This window comes from Augochlora pura, chromosome 5 (assembly GCF_028453695.1).
Source record: "Augochlora pura isolate Apur16 chromosome 5, APUR_v2.2.1, whole genome shotgun sequence".
Lineage (NCBI taxonomy): Eukaryota > Metazoa > Arthropoda > Insecta > Hymenoptera > Halictidae > Augochlora > Augochlora pura.
The window spans coordinates 12,002,222-12,025,671 of NC_135776.1; positions in this window are offsets into that span (position 1 = coordinate 12,002,222).

Here is a 23,450-nt window from a genome sequence, read left to right on the forward strand (position 1 = left end):
CAGGTTGAATTCTCGCGAACTCGCCTCTCATTCGTTACTGTTTTTCATTAATAACTCGTTAACAAAGCCGCGGATAGCATTTTCGCTAAGGAAAAGGTTACTTCAAATGCCCTCAGAAACCCCTCATTTCTTATAGTTACAATAATTTCGATACATCGTGTATAGTGCTTGTAATGGATACGAAGAGATCTGCGCGTAATGTGTACGGATTTGTATACGTCTTCGACTGAACACAATATTCAGCGAAGCTGTCGGAAAATAATATAAAGGACGCGGTGCAATGGATCGTGATAAATAGGTACATTTCAAACTGTGCCAAACAAGATGCTTGTGGTTGCAACGACGGCTGACGAGATTCTGGTTAGACTTGGTCGGTACACTAAAACTCTAAACGCGAAATAGTCCTACGCCATTTACTAATAAATAGTGGTGTTTATCCGCGCACACACGATTGTCTCGACGATACGTGGTTCCCAGTGATTCTTTCGAATGACAAGGGTGATAAAATTGGTTGATGTAAATGTAATAAAACTCTTTATTATAATAACACTTAATAACAAAATCGAAATTATAAACGACGTTGATTCTGCGAATATTATCACGATTATGATTACGATGCAGCGAATAACTAACAGATGAGAGTGATGGTTAGGCTAATGAATTTCGTGTGAAGTGTATGTTTGTACTGTCTGTTCGTCGAACTGATCATCTCCGAGGTAACCTCGGAGTGGGTGTGTATTAAAATATGGAACAAGCGGATTCGTAGATAACAATATTTCGGAAAAAGTAAGGGAAACGGTCGTCTTGAATTGATTGGCGCAAAGAAAAGCGTATACTAACGGAAAGTGACCGCCCCAAACTCATCGTCACCCGCAAGGTAGTGCTCGTACCCTCGGGTGAGGCTCGCGAAGGATCCGCGTGTCCTAGTGACGGACCGTGGCAGACAATGCATCATAAAAGGGCCTTGTACGAGATTAGATTTTTTGGCGCACCCCCATAGCTGGTTACCGTACGTCCAAATTGGAATTATTGTTGTTTTATAGAGTAATAACTTGTTGTTTATTGATAGAGGTGATCTGTAACCAAGTAGCCAGTACAGTTTACGTAGTTTGAGTTCCACTTGTTTTCTTTTAGCAGTGAGGTGGGTTTTCCAGGTTTGTCTTTTATCCAGATGCATGCCTAGATATTTTGCCTCGTTTGTTGTTGGGATTACTTCAGCGTTGATTGTAATTGATGAGTCTGGTACTCGTCGGGTTGTAAATATTACATGCTTTGATTTATTTGGGTTAATTTTTATTTTCCATTTTTGAGCCCACTTTTCGATTTCATTAAGGCCGTGTTGTAGTAATTTTGTAGCTTCGTTTGGTTCCTTATGAATTGCTAGTACGGCTGTGTCATCTGCAAAGGTTGCTATATTGATACCTTCCACTTGTGGTAGGTCAGCGGTGTATACCTGGTATAGGATGGGTCCTAAAACGCAACCTTGAGGGACTCCGGCTTGTATTGTTTGTATAGTGGAGTAACATTCATTATGTTTGACTCTAAAATAGCGTTCGGATAGGTAGGATTCAAAGAGTTTATAGAAATTATATGGCAGTTGAAGTTTTATCTTGTACAGTAGACTTGTGTGCCAAACACGATCGAATGCCTGACTTACATCGATAAATGCTGCTGAGCAGATTTTGCGTTCCTCGAAGCATTTCTCTATTGCATCGACAACTCTGTGTATTTGCTCTTGAGCAGAATGTTTTTTTCTAAATCCAAATTGGTGTGCTGGAACTATATTGTTGTCGTTGATGAATGGTTGTAGTCTCTTTAGTATTATTTTTTCTAATAGTTTGGATAGTATTGGAAGTAGAGATATTGGTCTATATGAGGCGGTCTCCTGCGGTGGTTTACCTGGTTTGGGAATTAGTAGGACTTCAGCAAATTTCCATTGAATGGGAAAGTATTGAAGTCGAATAACTGCGTTGAATATGTTGGTAATGGCGACAATGGCTTTTCTGGATAATTCTTTTAATAGTTTTGCTGTGATTAGATCGTAGCCCGGAGCCTTCTTACTATTTAGTAGATTTATTTCATTTTCCACTTCTTTTGGCGAGCAGTGTTTGATTGTTGGGCAGATCTCATGGGGCGAATTTATAAAATCCATTATAGTGGTCATTTCTTCTGGGTCTGTAGGTATGTCGTGAGGTGCGAATATACGCGAAAGATATTTAGCAAAGGTCTCGTCTCGGCTTTGTCTTTGTCATTTCTCGCCCATAATCCATCCTCTGTGCGGATTGGAGCATTATGTTGGATGGGTCTTTTCAATTTCTTCGTTGCTTTCCATAGCGAGTAGTCTGTATCCGAGTGTGGGGAGAGATTTCATATGTATTGTTCAATATTGTCATTTTTTAGTTCGTATAGTAATTTTTTTAATTGTTTAGTTAACTTGTTCAGGTGTTTTTTGTCAATTGGGTGTCTGCTGAGTTGCCACTTTCTCCTAGCTCTTCTTTTTTCGAGAATTTTTTGATGTATGTACATAGGGTACTTGATTAATTCGGTCGATTTTCTTTCCTCAAACGGAGTGGAGAGATATGCTCCGTGCTGCAACTGTTCCGTTAGATTTTGGACAGCTTGGTCTATTTGACTCGGTGTCTTGAGTGGAATTGATAAGTTTATGTGCTTGTTTAGATAATCCTTGAATGCGTTCCAATCTGTGTATGAATTATGGAGAGTGGGTTTTTTTTCTTTAGTATGAGGTGGGGCTGCCAGCATAGTATGATATGTTTTATAGTTGTAAATGTTAAAATAATCTTTATCGGTAAAGTGAGTTTCTGATACTAGTAATATGTCAATATTTTGTGAGTTAAGGAATAGTTCGATTTCTTGTTTGCGTTGGGCCATTCCATTGGTGTTTCAGAGGGCAATTCTAAGTACATTATTCGTCATTTTTGTGAATGTTTTTAATAACAGATGTTAGTAGGTTGATGATAGTACTGTTCTGGTTCATTAGTTGGTTGAACATAGTCTCAAATCTGTTTAAGAATTCGGTTATTATATTTTTATTTTCGTTCGCGGGTTCTATTTCTTGATTGTTTTGTTTGACAGCTTGCGAGTAGGTTAGATTTTCGCTAACAGTTCGACTGGAGAGTGGACGTGGATTTGTACTTAAAGGTTGTTGTCTTCTGGGGGCAGAGTCGTAAGTCCTTGTTTTATACAGGTCTTTGTAGATTGAGCATCCTTTATAATTAGCTGGATGGGGACCGTTGCACAGCGCGCAGGTAGGCGGAGAATTTTTACTCTTAGTACATTCGTTTGTTGGGTGGTTACCTGCACATTTTACGCAGTGGTAGGCTCTTTGGTGCAGTAAGTTTTGGTGTGGCCATAGGCTTGACACCGCATGCACTGAGGTATTGACCTTTTTTTACGGGGGGGTTCTACCGTTATTTTAGTTCCCAGTAAATGGTTTAGATTGTATATTTTTTTGTTTTCTTCGTTAGGTTCTTGATCCACGAAGAACATTGGTAATGGCTCTTTTGTTTGCCAGCTCCGAATATTTGATACATTGCGGATTGCGAATCCTTTGTTGCACAATTCTTCCTTGATTTCGTGTGTAGGTATTGACGGGTGTAAATTTTTTATAACCACTCTGTATGCTCTCTCCTGCTTCAGTTGGTAAGTGTGGAATTCAACTTTTGATTGTTTGAAAAATTGAATCAATTTCCTATAAGCCTCTACGGACTGGGTGTTTATTTTCACTGTATTGTTTGCTATTGTTTTGCAAACGAATTCTGTGTGGTTTAAAATTGATTTTACGCTACTTATCATAGCTGTAAATTTTGATACGTTTTGCACGAATATTGGTGGGGTCTTGGGTTCAGATTTAGAGTTAGGAGGTTCTAATTCTGGCTCGCTCATTGAATTAAGGGCTTCGTACCTATTTGAGGTTGTGATGTCCTGCTTTTCTGCATTACTCCGCTGGTTTAGGTTTTGAGTTTTGCTCCTCTTTATCAGCTGCCAAGCGACGCTGGTGTCTATCGATGTAGGCTCTTCTAAGTCCATATTGATGACTTTCCTCTTGATAGTGGAAGATTGGACTGTACGCCTTATGGGCGTACTTAGTTGTTCTGTTGAGCACTTCACTGCACTATCTATGGTTGAATGGTTGAGTTTAGTTAGATTAATTTTAAAGTTAGAGTAGCGGGCTTCAGGAGTCCCGCTACCCTTGCTGCTTTAAGCACGTTCTTCGACGGCCGCCGTACACAGGTAGACACGTCTTGACTCTACGACGTCTCACGCGCGAATTGAAGAAAATGACAAACAATAGATTAAGCACCGGCCTTTTAGAGACAGTACCGGTCAGGAATACGTTGAGGATATTTGAAAATTATACTATGCGCGTGTTTTTATGACGGTAGTTGTTGCTATAAGAATAATTTCGCCCTGCAATGGAACAGGGTGTTAGAATGGCAATGACAGCTGTAAACTATGTAGTTCCGTTCTGTAACGGAACAAGTGGCATACTGGGCCTGCCGATTAGAAACAATCTATCGGGATTGAGACGGTGGGGGTAGCTCGACAGTTAGAAACGGTGAGGCCGTTGACGATGGCAGCCTTTGAACTCCGTGTAAATTACGGAAGATGAACCGTCGGTTGGTGGAAGACTGTGTTGGGGCGTCACGGCGTCGTCAGTAATAGCGACGAATTGTGACGTTATATGTGTGGACTCTATTAAAAGTAGGACCGGAATTTAGTGGCGAAAAAAACTTTGTAGCGGGATGTTGGTGGAAAGGTAGTTGGAATGAATTCTCGGCACAGGGTATAAGAATTACTGAGGATGAAAGGAAATATATTCTGATTAGCAGGTTACAGGGTGTTACAGGTTTATTCTTTGATCAATTTCCTTGCTAACTTCTATGGCGAGCAACGAAAGCAACTTTGATCAAATTGAATTTTTACTACTATCAGGCGGCCGGTCTTCATGGCTGTCTTCTCCCAATAGATCTAAGCTACCCTGCGAGGCTATCGTATCCCTATGTCCGGAAGGCGGCCGGCCTTTCGGCCTGTCCTCTCCAACCGTCATGGTCACCGATGAACCTATGCAGTTCATACAACGGGCGGCCGGCCTTCATGGCCATCCTCTCCCTGACTACCCTGTGAGCAGCCGTGGCTTACTTCGTCCTCTCTCACAGGTGTAGCGCCGAATCTGAGCAAGATCCCTCTATATATACTACCTCGTTGCTAGCCATGAACCGTTAATGACAATTTGGTAACTAAGGAGTCTGTCGCGTCTCGATGCTTCTAGAAACTTCGATCCTGGTCCAGAAATAACCTCAATGATGGTAGTCTTTTGTCTTCTTCTCCTTTCGCCTCGTTACAACTTATATATTTAGCCTCGTACTATATACACCTTTCCAAATGGAGGTCTGAGGTCCTCGAATGCTAATCCAACTCTGTCTTTCTAAAAAATGTTCTCTGTCGAGATAAACTGATATCCCTCTCACGCATTTCTAATACACGCTGATTGGTTTTCCATGATATTATAAAAAATAATATTATAGATTATATAAAAAATAATTTTGTAATTTTGTAATTCATCATGCTCGGTTTCAGGTGGGACTACATTATCGTTTATATCGTTACGTATTTTACGTCAGTAAGTTATTATCTAATCTATTTCTTTCTAATTGAACTTCTCATCCAATTTCGGATGACATTTAGGGCATTTCTAAAATCCTTGTAAAATGTAAAATGTACTTCTTGTAAAACGCGACTCAAAGTCGTAGCATAGACCTGACTTTCCGTCGCATCGCGGGAATGCTATAGGCTTCAGTCAGTTGGTTCGCATGCGCAGCAGCAGGAGAACTCGTCCGTGCGCAATCAACTTTATTCATTAATAACTAGTAAACGAAGCCGCGGATTGCATTTTCGCTAAGGGAAAAGTTACTTGAAATGATTACAGGTACTCCTCGTTTCCGGGGTGCAAGACATTTTTGGGACACCCTATAGAAAATTGCAAAAACCCAAAGAATATGTTTATTAATTGTTGTATATAGACTCGGTATAACAATATGATCTTGGTGGAGTATGATTGACCGTGTCATTTAGCTCGCCAAAACTCGGGCCCGAGTGTTAGTCACCAAAGCGTGGTAAACAAGCCCGTAACTATCACTGGATTCGTTATCACCGCTTTCATTTAAAACTTGTGTATGTATTTTGCATTTTGTAAGGATTTATTAAATTTCAATAACAAAACTGCTTTGTAACAGCAACTATGAAAATCTTGACTAACTTTCGTAGCGTACTGATAGGAACTAACATTCATTTACGATGATGTTATATTACGATGTTTATGTTAATGAGCCTGGCTCGTCATGTTCATGTTTGGCCCCAAATCTTCATCACGAGTCAGACTCGTTAAAGCACGGGAAGGGGTTAATGACCTTTTATGAAATTGTTCTGAACGATGCATTCAGTTGTAATGTCATTAGTTGTGATAAATGATGCAGTTATAATGATGTTAGCCAGATTATTTCATCTAGTTTAATGCTTCATTTTAAATTACTTTATTATATATATAATATTGAATTTTAGCGCGAGTAAAAGGTGACATTGATATATACAGTCTTGGTAAAGCAATGTGATCTCGGTGAAATATGATTAACATAACCACGACATGACTTTGACATAAACGATGAACATTGATGATCGTTTATGAAATTGTTCTAAACGATGGATTCAGTTGTAACGTCACCAGTTGTAATAAACGATACAGTTATAATGATATTAGACAGATTATTTCATCTAGTTTAATGCTTCGTTTTAAAGTTTTGCACTCGAAACTATTTTCATTATATTTTTAACATATTTTCTGATTTCGGTATTTCTATTTTTATGGTGTATTGCGATTTATGCATATAAAATTGAGTGTATTAGCAAGTAGAATACATGTTATTTGAAAAATTTATAAATATAAACGGTTCCGATACTGTTACAATTATTTTGAAAACTAGTATAGTAATTTTTAGTGATGCTTCAGAGTCGCCATTCGTTTATTATATATATTATTAAATTTTAGCGCGAGTAGAAGGCGATTTTGTTGGTAAAACAATGTGATCTAGGTGGAATATCATTTACATAACATTGATATAACTGATGAACGTGGAGTCGCCACTTGAGTGCAATGGGTTAACATGATCAAAAGATTCCCATCTAAATTCAAAAATAATTTCTAATTTTATCTCGTCACGCATGCACGATAAATTAATATTACCACTCGTGTCGCAAAAGTTGCAGTAGTTCTATCGTCTACCGTTTCCCTGAATCTTATAAAAGAATTAATACCCTCAGTATCATCGTTACATATTTTGATATGCTTTACAAAATAAAAGTAAATACTCTTTCAAGCTTGAAACCACTTTACAGCTGGAAGGAAGCTCTGCTGCGCGAATACGATACACGGAAGAACTGGTAGAACAAAAGAATGAAAGGATAGTCCAGAGTGAAACGTACCATTTTTCACAATTGCGCAATTTGCGGGAATTGTAGCTCGTTTTCTTTCTCAGCGATTACCGAAGTGTCTTCTCCGAGCCGATGCGCGAGCCAGTGAACAACGAACACGACTCGATCTCGGCTGCTCATTCCTGACGTTTCGTTCGGTGTAACACGGTGGGTCAGGGTTAATTGGAATCGGCGAAGATCTCGTCCCGCGGAGCGAGCGAGCACGTCCGCAGTTCGAGCGGTGATTTATTTCGGTTCCCCGACCATACGGAAGCGAAGGGCGCGCTTCGCTTCGATGGGACCATCTCGATAATGTTTCACCAACGTATCCGCGCTCGAAAGTTAACTCTGCAGTCCGCGGAACACTATTTAATTAACAGATTCGACGGTACAATACGCGTCGCACTCTCTCTCTCTCTCTCTCTCTCTCTCTCTCTCTCGCTCTCGAGCCCGCATATATTTGATGACTGGTGTAGTCGAACGGGGTCAGCGAGCTGTCGGAAGTATTTAAAAGTGGGCTTGTTATCGAACGATTCCCGATATGGATATTTACACTACATTTATCCACCAATAAATGTTCCGTCCAATCAGAAAGTGTCTCCAATTTGGAAAAATTGACGGGCGCGTTTCTCTAAACAGCGAGAGCGTAATAATATTTGTCTGTGCTGACAGCTGGTGGTGATTTTTGCTGAAACTCGCGACTGTTTCGGAGCATACTTGTTCAATCTGTGAAGGATAATTAATGTTTATGCGTTGTGTATGACAGTAAATATGTGTAGGGGATCTTGTTATAGAGATTATTAATGATTCCATAAATGTGCGACGTAAATTATAGTATAGATAATTTATATGTAGTATATAATTTATAGTATTGTTACGGCGACTTGTTTGAATGTGGTCGTAACGTGGTACTGCTCTGTGGTGAATACCCCTTAGAGGGAATAGCTGAAGACTGGGGTTGTCACGGATCTGTTGTGCCAATAGACAGTCAGCAGTCGAGATCGGACCGTCGAGCGACTCATATCGATATATTGTATCTACAGGTTGTGGCAAATAAAGTGTTACAAAGCAATATCTGCATTATGGTTAATGATACGCGGAAATGCTTGAGGAACAAATTGTTTGGTTCAAAGGGGCACATGTTGTGGTGGAAATTGCTTTTTTTAAGTCATATTTTTGGGGTTTCAAGGCCATCGATGTTTTTTCAAATGGAACTATGTATTTTTTTTCGATGACATTATTACCGATTTTAAGACGAATCCATCGACCTATAACTCAAGGTCATTCTAGTTGAGCAAAGTATGAAAATAGTTGAAAAACTGAAAAATATCGCAATAATCACGTTCACTTTTGTGACTTTTCGAATTGAAATTGTGAATTTTCGCGATCCGACGTATTCATATTAGAAGGTAATGCGTAAGTAAATAATATGTTTATGCTGTCGCGTGAGGTGAACGATTCAACAAAACACGAACGAACATCATTTCGGGCATGTTCTGTAGGTAGAACCAAACCAAGGTTAGTGGATCCTGTGAAAGCGATTATTGCGACATTTTTTGGTTTTTCAACTATTCTTATGCTTTGCGCGACTAGAATGACCTTGAGTTATAGGTCGCTGGATTCGTCTTAAAATCGGTAATAATGTCATCTAACAAAATACCTTTAAAAAAGAAACAATTGTCACCACAACATATGCCCCTTCGAACCAAACAATTTGTTCCTCAAACATTTCCATGTATCATTAACGATAATGGAGATATTTCTTTGTAACATTTTATTTGCCCCATCCTGTATATTGTATATTGTAAATAAACGAGCTTTAAATAAAATGCCGCGACGCGAGACGCGTAACACGAGTAGTGAAATTCGCAACAGTATATATAATTTCTAACCCATATTATTTATAGGGTACAATTTATAGTATATTATATTATAACTTATAATATACCATTTACTGTATATAATTTATAGCATAGAATTTGAAGTATATATAATTTATAGTATATAACTTATAATATACAATTTACAGTATGAATTTGTAGTATACAATTTATAGCATAGAATTTATAGTATACAATTTGTAGCATATAATTTATGATATATAATAATTATCAATATTTCCAATACTTCCTTTAAATTTGGTTGCTGTAAGCGTCTTCGGTTTATTCTGCATTGATTTATACTAGCTTCTAAATCGTTCACGTCAGACTGCAGCATTGTCACGTTGAAAAATGTAATCTGTACTTGAAATGTGAAACTCATGCTCCTGTAATTGATGTGTTATTAACATTAGAGTTCGTCTTGATAAAGTAGTCTGTCTGCATTCTTAACGTACTTGAATGTACATCTTTTTTTTCGAATCATAGAAATAAAAAACTGTAGTTTCTTCATTTTTTTATCTAAGCCTATAATGAAAATTAAAAAAATGTATTTACTATTTCTTGGTAACTTATATATGTACATGCTGAAAATGTCATCGAAATCAATTAACTTTTACATGGGTTCTAGACAATTAAAGGTAGAGAGAATCACGGTTTACACAAATTTCAACCAAAAACAACTAATTTTTACGTGTTTCTATTGCCTATAGCTTCACTATACATCAACTAATTTCAATAAAATTTGCAACAAACTTATGAGCACTAAGTGCATTTTTAAAATCGCCATTATAAGCTCGTATGAAACGGTGAAAGAACTATAATATTGACCTTGCTTATATTCCAAGTAAAAATTGATATTAAAAAGAAAATTATTTCAGTCACTGTATAATAAACTAATCCCACCGACATCAACAGAAAAACTCAAGTAATCTCGACCGGCTTCAAAAAAGCGGCACTACTTTAAAAGTATCGACTACTGTATAATATCTGTACAACATCTGTAAAAGTATTGACCACTGTACGGTGTAGAGCTTTGAGGAACGATATATGTATGGTAATGTCTGCTGCGGTCTACGGCCATAATTTCAACGATGAAGAACGATCGATACGTGCATAACTCCAATTCTCGAAACGAACCATCATAACCGAACGTTTTTCACGAACATCGTCATGTTCTGAACATTTATTTTTTAGAAGACAATCCCGTGTCGGTTTCGTCGCACTGCACACTATACAATATCCTATATACTATACAACACCCGTTCACTTTACCGTAATCCTTTACAGCGAGCGGGCGCCATTTTTGGCTTAACTTTCGCTCCACTTCTTTTCATTGTTCGCTGTGTAAATCTGCGCATCGTGAATTAAGCACTTTGGAGGTGGAATCTGGCGACAAACACCACGGTGGAAACTCCCTAAATTATTTCGTCCGCCCCATCCTAAATTGCGTTGGATTTCACGCGACTACTCCCAGATTCCGCGTATATTTTCTTTATCGTGTACACGGTGATGTCCGTTTGTATCACTGAATCAGTATTAAGAACGTTGTGTCGCAGTTATTTTCTTACCTCGCGGTTTCGCTGTCGAGATTTATGGCTAGGAATACAAGGAACTACAGTGTTCTGTTCATCGAAACAGAGATTATTTTACTATTACAAAAATTATTTTACTACTACTATTTACTCGTAATATAAGTAACCTCAAATGTTTTATTGATAGATAACTTAAAATAGTACACGTAACCGTGGGCAACCGGAAAGAATAGACAAATGGACTTGTGCCACTTTAAAAATAAACGGCTCAATCTATCTCTCGAATGTTTCTAACTAAAATTAAATAAATCATTTAGTTTCTTCATTATCTCGCCCTAAATAAAAGTGTCCCATTTGTTTCGTACATCGAAGCAGAAATTACTTTACTACTGCTGTTCACTTCGATGGAGCGGAGCAAGCTACGACATTGGTTTGCCACATGTGGAAATAATAAAACATTCAAAATGTTCAGTGGGCCCTCGGATCCTAAGTTTTATTACATCTGGTAAAATTCATCTTTGAACAGTTTAACCCCCTGCAGTGCCATTTTCTTTAGAAGTTGCACGATTAGAATTTCTTCGATCGCTCTAAATTCTTAGATCAGAAAGGAAATTTTATATTTATGGTGTGCTTATATCTACTTGAATGTTTAAATATTGGTAACGAGAGAATAAAATTTTATTCCCAGTTAAAGGAACGGATGAATATTCATACCTAATAGCTTATTACTAGAAATCTCCATCACGAGTCTGACTCGTTAAAGTACGGCAAGGGGTTAATGAAGGCCTCCATAAATGGCTTTCCGAGCCGATATACCATCGAAGAAACTGTAGTGGTCGCACTCGGTGACGGCATAAATGGTCGACCTTGGTTCGGTCCTCAAGGGTCGTCGCCGACCCGCGCGCCGTTTCGCCTGACCGTAAAACACTTGCGCGGACCCTTTTCCCTTCCACTCTCTTTCGGAAAATAGCGAAACATGTGTGCTATCTTTAATTTCGCGAAAACTACATGACATTTCTGAAATGTAAATTGTAGTAAAGTTTACGACGCGAAACGAAGGAACATGTTAATAAACAAAATCGTTCTTACTGATATTCGTAGTTCGCCAAAATAACGTGTAGAAACAAGGGGCGAAATAATAGCACGCTTGAACTTTCTGTTGCCATTATTCAGTAGGTTGTGAGCTTTTGACGAGGTATTAATCAGTTCTACATAATACACAATCAGGCGACAGTATGGGTCGTGGAAATAAATTAAGTGACAGTGTCTCATGAGTCGTAATTTGAATGTTTCTCAAATTTCAAAAATTATGAAAAGAAGCAGAAAAGTTATACATAATTTGTTAAAAGACGCGACAAGTAATGGGAAGAAAAAGAGTTCTGGGAGGCCACCGTCTTTATCAGAAGGAGTCAAACGGACCATTACGCGAGTTGCATCAAACTCGACATTAACATCTCGAGAAATTTCTTGCCGATCAGGCGTTACAGCGAACATACGCAGTGTCATGTAACGTAAGCATACAGACGAAAAAGGATTTAATCTAGACGATCCTGACGGGTTGGCATATTATTACCGTGACATTCGAAAAGAAGAAATTGTGAGACAACGACGACGAATGGGCGGTGGTGGAATAATGATTTGGGCCGGAATTGGTTACGAAGGGAAAACTGATATAAAGTTCATTAATGGCAAAATGAACAGTAAAATGTATATTAATATCTGAACAAATACAGAAACATACACATAGGTTTATAAAAGGAAATTTTATCTTTCAGCGTGACAATGCTGCCGTGCATCAAGCTAAAATTGTTAAAGCATATTTTACGAATCAAAATATTGCTGTTTTGCCATGGCCTGCCCGCTCCCCCGACTTAAACATAATAGAGAATTGTTGGGGTGAATTAGCACGTACCGTATATAAAAATGCAAGACATAACAAAATGACAAAATGCCATCCTGAAAGAATGGGACAATTTATCCCAAGAGACAATAAAAAAAACTGTACAAATCATTACTAAACCCAATAATTGAAGTCGTTGAGAATAAAGGTAGTTATGCTAATTACTAATTTTGATATAAATTGTGTTTCTAAAATAAAATATGTGGATTTTGTAAATGTGCTATTATTTCGCCTTCTGTGTCTACACGTTATTTCGGCGAACTACGAATATCAGAGAGAACAATCTTATTTACTAATATGTTCTGTTGCGTCCCGAAGGAACAATCACCTGGAATTTCTGCCGATGGGGTTTATGACACGGACGCGAGGGAGGTTATTTTTGAGAAGAAGCCCCCTTGTACATCTGGAAACCAGAAGCATGTTAATTTCATTTCCGTCTTCCTCAATAACCATTACGTGTCATAAAGTTAAGATTTCCAAGAGAACTTTCTAATAGCATTTTTGAAGCCCACATCTGGGATGTGCCGTAAACCGGGTAATCCGAAGGGTCACGCTAATTAAGTACGCGACGGTACCGTAACTGTCGAAGGCTGACCTGGGCGATTTCCCGTACCACTTTTTAACGCCATAAATTACATACATGCAAACATCCTCACGACGCGACAAGAGGGTGTCGCCGAGTCAACGAAGGCATTGATGGGTACTATGCAGCAGTAGGTAAAACCCAATCAGTGCCCTGCTTACATACCGAAATGCAAGTTCTCGCGAAACCCCCAAAAAGGCAGAACCCCCCCCCCCCCCCCCGACGGATCCTAGTTCGACGACGATCGAGTCGAACGATTCGTCTTCACTTCATCAGTCTACAATCATTCATCAAACGGTCCACATCAAGGGACTCGTGAAGCAGTCGAGGAAACATACAACATCACAGTCTCCCAGTCGAGACATCGCAAGTTGAGTCATTCAGTCTCCAACGTAGAGCTGAATCGTTAAGAAACAACATCGTACGCGCAACCACTGTTCTACCATTTGAATCCGTTACCCAATATTAATTTGGCGGGTAATATATCCGCGACACCGGCATCACGCGCCCTCCAACGGTTCAATCGGGGCCTTACAACCCCGGAAGGGTGGAAAAACACCCACGCGTCGATACCGTAGTGCTCGCATCGTAATTCATGTTCCTTGGTTTCGTGTCGCAAGCTTTAAAAACTACAATTTACATTTGAGAAATTTCATGTAGTTTTCGAGAAATTAAAGATAGCACGCATGTGGTATCTTTTTGTCCAACACTGTACGAAGGGAAGAAGAAACAGGACTCGAAAGGAGTCGTCGCGAGTCGGTCGGCAGAATCGGAAAGAGAATTACACGGAACGGTCGCGCCAAAATCGGACATCGAGTCACGCGACACAGTCTCGCAGAATCGATCATCGAGAAAGAGTCTTGTAGAAACAATCGGTCGAAATCGGCTGTCCAGAAAGGTTTAAACAGAAAGTGTTCGCGAGATAAGAGCAAACGTCCGTCTAGATCGACGTCTTTCGCCTAACGAAAAAAGTAGCGCGACGAAACGAAGCTTTGTAGAAACACCGCACGTACACAACGACTAAAATTCGTTATTAGACAAAGGATCTAATTCGGTTAATTCGGTGAAAGGATCGCCTAAGCAATTTTCAAGAGGAATAGTCGATGCATCCTCGTGGCCCTTCGCCCAGAAATTGGTTGGTTAGCAGACGATTGGGTAGCGTTTTCCCCGGCGCCGCTCATCGCTACCCTTGTTTCCAATCTACGCTTTACAAGTTACACGCTGACGGCAGCGAATGTCTATGACGGTGGATGAGCGATCGAGAGCCGACGTACGAAGCGTGAACGTTGAATATCCCGCCGGCTCCTCCGCGAAGTTTGCCAATCACTTACGAAGCCGGATTACTCGTGTCTGCTTCATGGTTGAAGACGCCTCTCTCATATTGTCGTAACGCGCTCACGGGAGCCGACACGACGTTGTAAACGAATCCATTCTCGCCGGTGAGATCGCCTCACCTGATACGAAAACGTTCGCCGTACGAGATTTTTCGAAAGCTTATTGAACGTCCATCGCGTTACTCATCCACCCCTATCCAGTGCAGCAGAGTGAGCCATCCGGGAAAAATATGAACTCGACTGAATTATAACTCCCACTCTGAGCTCTGGGTGAAATATTGCTACAAATAGTTTGTATCAGACGGTAGCTATACTTTTGAACAAAAAATATTTTTATCAAAATAACCGACAACGCTGAAACTTAATAACTACAATATTACTACAGAAATAGTTTGTATTAGACAAATTTTAAAAATTCGAGAATCAGTTTTTAAAATTGTAACAGTTTTTAAACTTTCTGTATGAGAGTAAGATAAATTGTGCCATAGAGAAACAACTTTCTTTTAAATACCAGATTACGAAAAAGTTGTTTTATGTACAAAATATATAGAAGAAAATCTGGAACACTGCTTATCAGAAAATGTTCCAATGTTTCTTGAAAATTTGAAGATTGTAAACGGCAGTAGTATTTTGCTTCACGCAATTCTGTTTTCCTTCGTGTCAAATATCTTTTTGGAAAAAAGATTTTTATTTCTGAAAAGTATAATCAGATTTTTAGCAGTTGACAATTTTCTTCTTTATCTGACTTCTTACAGAGGAAAAATTCATAAGAAACCTGGTTATATTCCACGTTGTTCTATAAACATTGAACATATTAACATTATTAGTTCTTAAACTATTTAATCCATAATTAAAATCACGACCGTAATCGTATCCTTTTCATTTAATGTTGGAGATATATTATCTGAAAAGGGAACAAGATAAAATAAAATTAAAAGTTACACTTTAAATTGAAATTTTTTTATTTCACAGCCTTAATTTGACGATAATAAAATCATAGATTATTTAGATTAGAAAGGTTTATCGAATCTATTTCGACTAAAGGTACAATTACAGATACAGAACAATTAAAATGAATGAATATTTTTATTTTTCACTTCATGTTATGGATAAATAATCGCAATCAAAATACATTCCAATGAAAATTCTTTACACTGTCTACGTTGACGTTGCGTCAAAACTGTAATTTTTTTCAAACACCCTAATTATTTACCCAGTTTACGAAGTTTCGTATTCCAAATAGCCCCAAAGTCTTCCTCGTTCCCAATCTATTGATAACTCGGTGTTCCGAAATTTATTTTCAGAATTTATGACACACGACAGTTTTAATGAATTCATTTACTTTGACAGCGACAGTCATGGGAAATAACCATGGGAAGAGTCGCGCGATCAGCGCGCGGTTTTTTCCGAGCGGGCCGTTCGATTCGGAGAAACATCGATTCCGACTGGAAATACTAGGGAGTCCCATGAGTTTCTTCCTTTTTTAATGCAAAATCAATAGACGATATTTTTTATTCAAGGTTGATTTATTGTGTTATGTAAGAACCATTCTGTTTCTTTCTCAGAATCACCACTCGAGCGCAAAGGGTTAATATAAGATTATAAGGATCAATTTAAGATTTTCAATATAGAAATCCGAAGAATCAAGAAATCAATTTCGTTCTTTTATACAAGATAAAATTCTCATCGAACTCTTAACGTAACACATATGTGTATGGTAATTTTTTGCAATGCCATTCACAAAATGGCGACATCTGTTTTACGCTGTCTGTAGAAATAGTATGGTCTATAGAAAAGTAACGTAACTTGCTACAAATCATATATTAGAATGCCTCATAAGTTCCTTCCTTCTTTTATGCAAATTCAATAGACGATATTTGGACCGTTTATTTTGAAAGTGGTGTAAGTCCATTTTTGAAAAAAATGAGATATCGCGTAATTCATGCTTAATTTAATGTAAATTTTTCATGTACAACTAGTCCGTGTTTAATTTATTAAAAAATTCCCACGTTTTGTACAATTTAAAATTGGTCGGTAAATGAAATTACATAATCATCGATTATGAAAGTGGTGTAAATCCAATTGACAGAGGTAGGTGGCTTAGCACAGGATTATTATGATGTAATATAGCAATATAGAAAACATGATAAATTCATTTTACGTGAAATGAGACGAGAGAATTTCGTTTCAATAAAAAGTCTTCAAAATGCAATTAAAAAACAGATAAGGAAAAACACTAATGAAAAATAGGTATATTAGTTGCAAACACGTTGGATGAGGTTTCTCAAAAATCTACCGTACACTATTTTATATAAAACATCGACGAAGGACAAAGACTTTAAAACTATGAATTTATTACCTACACGTCCTGGAAGACCGCTAAGATTTGAAAGAATCGCCCTGGCGTCTTTGTACTGAGATGCCAGGCCTATTACTTATGATAAATATAAAAACATCAAGCAGTTATTAACTTATATACCTCGGGTGCACCATGCATATTTCGAAACACTGCCACATGCAGAGCATAAGTAAATACTATCAATATCTTGTAATTTTAACAATGTAATTAGCCTCTAAAATTAGAAATACTATTTTATGTCGTGTCATTATTTGTAAACAAAATTGCATTAATATGAAGTATATTTTAAGTGATATTTGATTTTTCAAAATTGAAATTAAACGATTTTTACAATTGTCTAATTTTGAAACTGGTGCAAGTCCATTTGCAGCCCGTAAGTATACATCAGTTTAGTAAAATACGCCTAAAACAAATTTATATAACCAAATCACATATTGATAAAACAGTAGAAACATTGCCGGACTTCATATAATTTGCCTAAATTTTTTAATTAACAGATATGTTAACCTTTAATTTTCTCGAAACAAGAGAAAATGGACTTACACCACATTCAAAATAAACGGTCCATTTGTTGTTTAAAGGTTGATTTATTGTATTATATATGAACCGTTCTGCTCTATTATCTTGTTCCATCTCTTCGGAAGCTTCATTATGACTCCTTTACAAAACGGTTCAGACTTATTAGGTTGGAAACTATGACACGGGCGTCGCAATTGAACACAGACTAAACAAAAACGCCCGTTTCATAGTTTCCAACCTAATAGGTACTTGTAAAATTTTTGATTTCTGACATTGATCACGGAGAGAATTTTTTAACGAAAGAAACAAGTAATAATCGGATGGTACAATGTCTGGGGAATTAGGAAAATCAGGTGGAACGAGTCCCAATCAAACTGTAAGAGTTTCTGTCTTACGGCTAACGCAATATGACGGTTTTTCGGCTATGGCGGCTTTCAATTTATCCAGTTGATTGCAATATTTTTCAGAATTGATTGTTTCACCTTGTGGAAGGAGCTCGTAGTACACTACATCTTTTCAGTCCCATCAAATGCGCAAAAGAACTTTCTTCGAATCATGTCCTGGCTTCGTAACAGTCGAAGATTGATTTTCCTTGGACCAAGTGTGTTTTCGATGCACATTTTCATATAAAATCTGTAGTAATACTATTTATTCTTACAATTTATATCGAAGAGAATTAGACGATATTGTACAATATTGCAGTATATTGTACTGTTGTGTCGTATCGTTCGCCTCGTTGACGACTTAGATTTACGACCGGTTAACGAAGAAAGCTTGCAAGGCTAACTCCGGAGAATCCGTTTATTTACACTTTGTACAGAAGTGATCTTAGCTACAAAGGACTTGGCTGCAGTTGTAGCTAATCTCGATATAATTACGTCGCGATTTATAATAGTTAAATGATTCTAAACTTTGCTGTCTTCGATGTAAAGACGATTCTTTGATCTTGCTACCTCGGTGCAAGACGATTCTAACCTTGCTGCACTTGTTGCAAAAACGATTCTAACTTGCTGCACTTGTTGCTGAAACGATTCTGTTATTTTGATGTCGTACTAGCTTTTAGGAAAGCTCGGTTGCAGGAGAAATTTGGTGGAAGTGGAAAAATGTTTAAAGTAGGGATAGGAAGGAACTCTGTGGTAGGGGATGTTTTAGCAACGTTTGACAGCGATTTCCTCCAGGTCTGAATTTACCGTAAAAATAGCCGTTCGCGGAACGGTCGCGAGCCTGGCTTGGGCCTTCAGGCCTCTGTCCGCGGAGCCCTTTGAAAATCCCCGAGGTTTATGATGCCAGCGTTCGCTATTGAGACCGAGAACAAGAGATTGTAAACCGATTACCATGCGTCGCGCGAAATATTAAAATTACTTGATGGTTCGGTTCCTCAAAAATAGCTTTTTACCATTACTAGCATTATAAACTGTAAATTGGCCTTCCTTGTCTGAATGTCGTTCTTGGGGCCCTATGCCCAGGACGGAACATGTACGATATTGTACAGCGCGGTTTAACAATTTGTTAATCTACTACTACAACTTATAAATACAACTTTCAACTTCGCACGACTTGTCTCAACGCGTACACCACCACGACTCCCTACTTGATACAACTTAATTTCTGCGACACTTCGCAACGACTTTTAAACAAGAAAGAACTATGTTTCAACTCCGACTCGGCTTTTTATATTATTGCGAATCTCAGTACTCATGTTACGCGTCTCGCGTCGCGGCATTGTATTTACAGCTCGTTTATTTACAATATACAATATAGATACAATATATCGATATGAGTCGCTCGACGGTCCGGTCTCGACTGCTGACTGTCTATTGGCACAACAGATCCGTGACAACCCCAGTCTTCAGCTATTCCCTCTAAGGGGTGTACACCACAAAGCAGTACCACATTACGACCACATTCAGACAAGTCGCCGTAACAATAAGTACCTACCTTCCTTTCCCAAATTTTCACACACTAGATGTGGGCATTTGCGTTGACGATGAGCCGAGGACCTATCGGTACTCGCAGCTCGGGGCAGGTCTACGCCGCTTTCCTTTTTAAGACTATACAACTTTACTACACTAATGTCCTTCAACCTACTTTTAGAATTATCAGTCGGCTGCCGAAATATTCCCGACACCACAAATCCAAAATTCGTCTACAGTGATTTGGTTCTTTAAAAAAGGATTTGTTTCATATATTCCGATTCACATATCCCATCTTAATTAAATGATTATGCACGGTTGTCCCGAGAATGTTAGTGGCATCCGCTATCTCGCGCACACTACATATATCGCGGATTTTCATCGAGCATACTCTCGAGGTCATACATAGTGCGGCGCGGAAAAAACTTATGATGAGACACCCTAATTACGTAGGTCCATCGACGTTCCCTGGGAATTGAACGCGACCGTGGAAAGTTTAGATAAATATGAGACAGAGGCGGTTTTAACGAGACGCGGAGCTAATCGCGAATGGTGCCTCCGTGTCCAATTCGGGGATATTACGGCACGCAGAGATGGGAGTCGGCTCGACGCTGCATCAAATTTAATTTACCGGCGTATATAATGTAGGAGCCTCTGACATTAATGGTCGTCGCAGTGGCGAAGTTAATTAAATTTGATTACAAATAATATTACGCAATATTACACAGATACGCCGACGGTGTTTTAGGCGTGACGGCCGACTGATAATTCGCCGGGGCGCCGCGGTTTCGAATATAAATTCGGCCATGGAAAATCCTCTCGCGGCTCCCTCTAGTAGACCGACCCCGCTATCTGGTGCAATTAATTCACTCCTCGGCCGTAACACTTTACGCGGCTTCGGTAAACGCCATTGGGATACGAACCGTTCTATGCTGCGTGATGTGCAATGACAGGGACTCGATAGAAACTCTCGATCGCGCGAGCGGACTGTCGTAGATAATCCGATACACTTCGAATACAGATATACGCGATATTGTTTAACCTCTCGCTCTATTTGGTTGGCAACTAAGTGATTGCGGACTTTTAAATGAGAAGGAACATTCAATATTTTTGCTTAAAAATATAACTTTATTCAATTAGATATTGTTCGTTTTGTCGATAACCTTTTGCCATCTGTCGTAATTCCATGTTCACAAAACTTTCGATTTTTCTCAACAAGAAACTGAATTGAACGCGATTTTACGTTGTCGGTGTCATTAAAGATATTACCATTTAAGGAGTTCTGCATGGAACGAAATAAATGGTTATTTGAAGGTACAAGGCCAGAGCTATATGGTGGATGTCACAACACATACCAACCTAGATTAGATACCAACCTTAATTTGAATTTCTAATTCAAATTAATAATAATTTTCAAATCTAATAATTTGAATTGCAATTATCTAACCTCAAAATCAATTTGAATACGCTTTTAGCATTCTCATAAGTATTGCACGTAATCTATGCTATAAAATGAAGCATAAAAATGAATAGGGTTGTACGATTACTAAAATAGATAATGCTAAAATTGCTAAAACTTTACATTAGCCTCACATATTTTATAGAAATTGGCAGGGACAGCACAGAAACACGTTCTTGCGCATCATGAAATGTTAACAACTATTATAATTGTCTAAACTTTTAAGAGATATCGCTAATTACCGCTAGAATTCAATTTTAAACAAATTTTAAATGTTAGTATGACTTAAGAAACTGGTACGATATTGTCAACTTGCAATATAGTATAGCAGATTAGTATGCAAGATTAACCCCTTGCACTAAGATTTCTTTAACAACTACGTTGATTAACACTTTTTCGTCTTTAATAGTTTTCTTGACGCAACCAGAAAATTTTTGTTTCCTGATTGCCTTTACTTACCTTCATTTAAAATTTTGATGACAGAAGATAAAAATTTTGTTTCGATTTAATAGAAATGATTGACAGTCATACTCTTTAAATTATGTACAAAATGTTTGTCACGAAACTGACTCGTTATTATAGTGCAAGGAGTTAAGTAGGAAAAACAAAATTTATTAACCCTTTTTTAAAATTTAGCTGTACACAACAGAGTAATATATTTCAACATTACGCGAAAATAAAGAAAATAAGTAGCTTCAATGGCTAAAAGCCATAGTTAACCCAGTTAAACTTGTTATTATCCCAAGCCTAATCAAGTATCGTTACATCACCATCCTTTCTTCAGCAATATTTAGTAATCCTTAACTAAACATCGCAAAACCGACACGAACTTATTCACTGCTACGTAATCAACATCTCGTAAAAAACAAGCACACATATAAAATAGTTTAAACAAGTAAATTTCAAATATCCAGTATACTTCGATCGTATACACAAGAATAAGAATAAACGCTCTCGGAAATCGTGAAATATTTATTAAACCAGAGAAACTGCAAACAAGACAAAATTTCTGGACATTACTCGGTGATCTTCTGAGCAGGTCGCAGGGTCCCTTTTGCATAACTGCTGCGCATTATTTGGCCCCGTTGAATTTTGAATAAACAGTTATCTAGGAAACTAGCAATCAAGCGAATCCAGAGCCTGCAAAACGACCGCGAAGACATAAACTGCAAGAAAATTAGCCACGTATGCTCCTGCGACTACTGCGAATTCCAAGAGCAGCGCTGGCACAAGATAGCAACGTGGAAATGAAACGATGCCTCTGGGTATGATTTACAGAAACCGGGGGTGGCCATTCTTTCGGTGAAATAAGTCGGCGGATTCGTCCAGCAGTTCGTACATAATGCAAGACCATTTATAATGCATACAGGAACGATACGTGTAGGTATAATTACAGCTCAACCCTTGCGATCTTCGCAAGCAGCTTCTCATTTCGAAGGCTCCGCACCGTTTGCGTCTACGTTTCGCCAGCCCTCGATTCTTCGCAGAAGCTGCCTAACCAACGTTACTTGCCACTCAACAGCGGACAATGCCTAACATCAAATATTAACGAGGGTCAGGATGTTGTAATATTCATAGATAGGGTTACAGAGGGCCGCCCGACTGTTTCGTTTCGAATTTATGGGATCTACGCGGAATTAAGCCACATTTGGATTCTCGAATAGCAGCCGATGTTAATAAGTAATAGCTTAGATTATACATCCAGGTAATATTGTTTATAGTGTATAGAGTGATGAATGGTCTTAGCAATGTTTACATTTTTCATTGTTTTAGGCTTTTGGATGAGGGTGTATGAAAATTAGATTAATGAAGCTGCTTCTAGTAGTGTATGTTTGATATACAAGACGTTTTTTTGGAAAGTGGTCTATTTTATTTAAAAAATGAGATATTGTATAGTTTGTGATGAATTTACTGTAAACTTTTTATTTGTAACTAGTCCATATTTAATATTTTGAAAAATGTCAATGCTTTGTTCAATTTAAACTTGAATAATGAAAGAATCTGTATAGAGATTAATTATGAGATTTTTAAGGTTATTGTGAAATTTCTAAATAAGATAGTATATTTTTATGCGTGCAATATTGTAGCTTGTAAAAGAAAGAATACATTCATGTATAATATTATAACTTTTAGATGCTGACAAAATCGACAATGATCTTGAAAATTCGACTTGAAAACCTGAAACATTTAACAATTCTGCATTACTTAAACGTACCGATTATTCAACTAAAGGAACTGCCTAAAACTGAAGTTAACTTGTTAAATACTAATTAATTAAAATTGCCTACATCATTGCCTTCGGACATTATCAATAATAAATATCTCAATTTAAGTATAAATGGACTTAGGTAATTTTCAAAATAAACGGCTTATAATTTATAATAGGTACAAGACAAGTACACAATAAAACAGAATTCTTTGCGTAGAAACAATGATAATGCGAGTCAAACTGTTAATGCATCACCATTCAGGTAGATCACACTTGA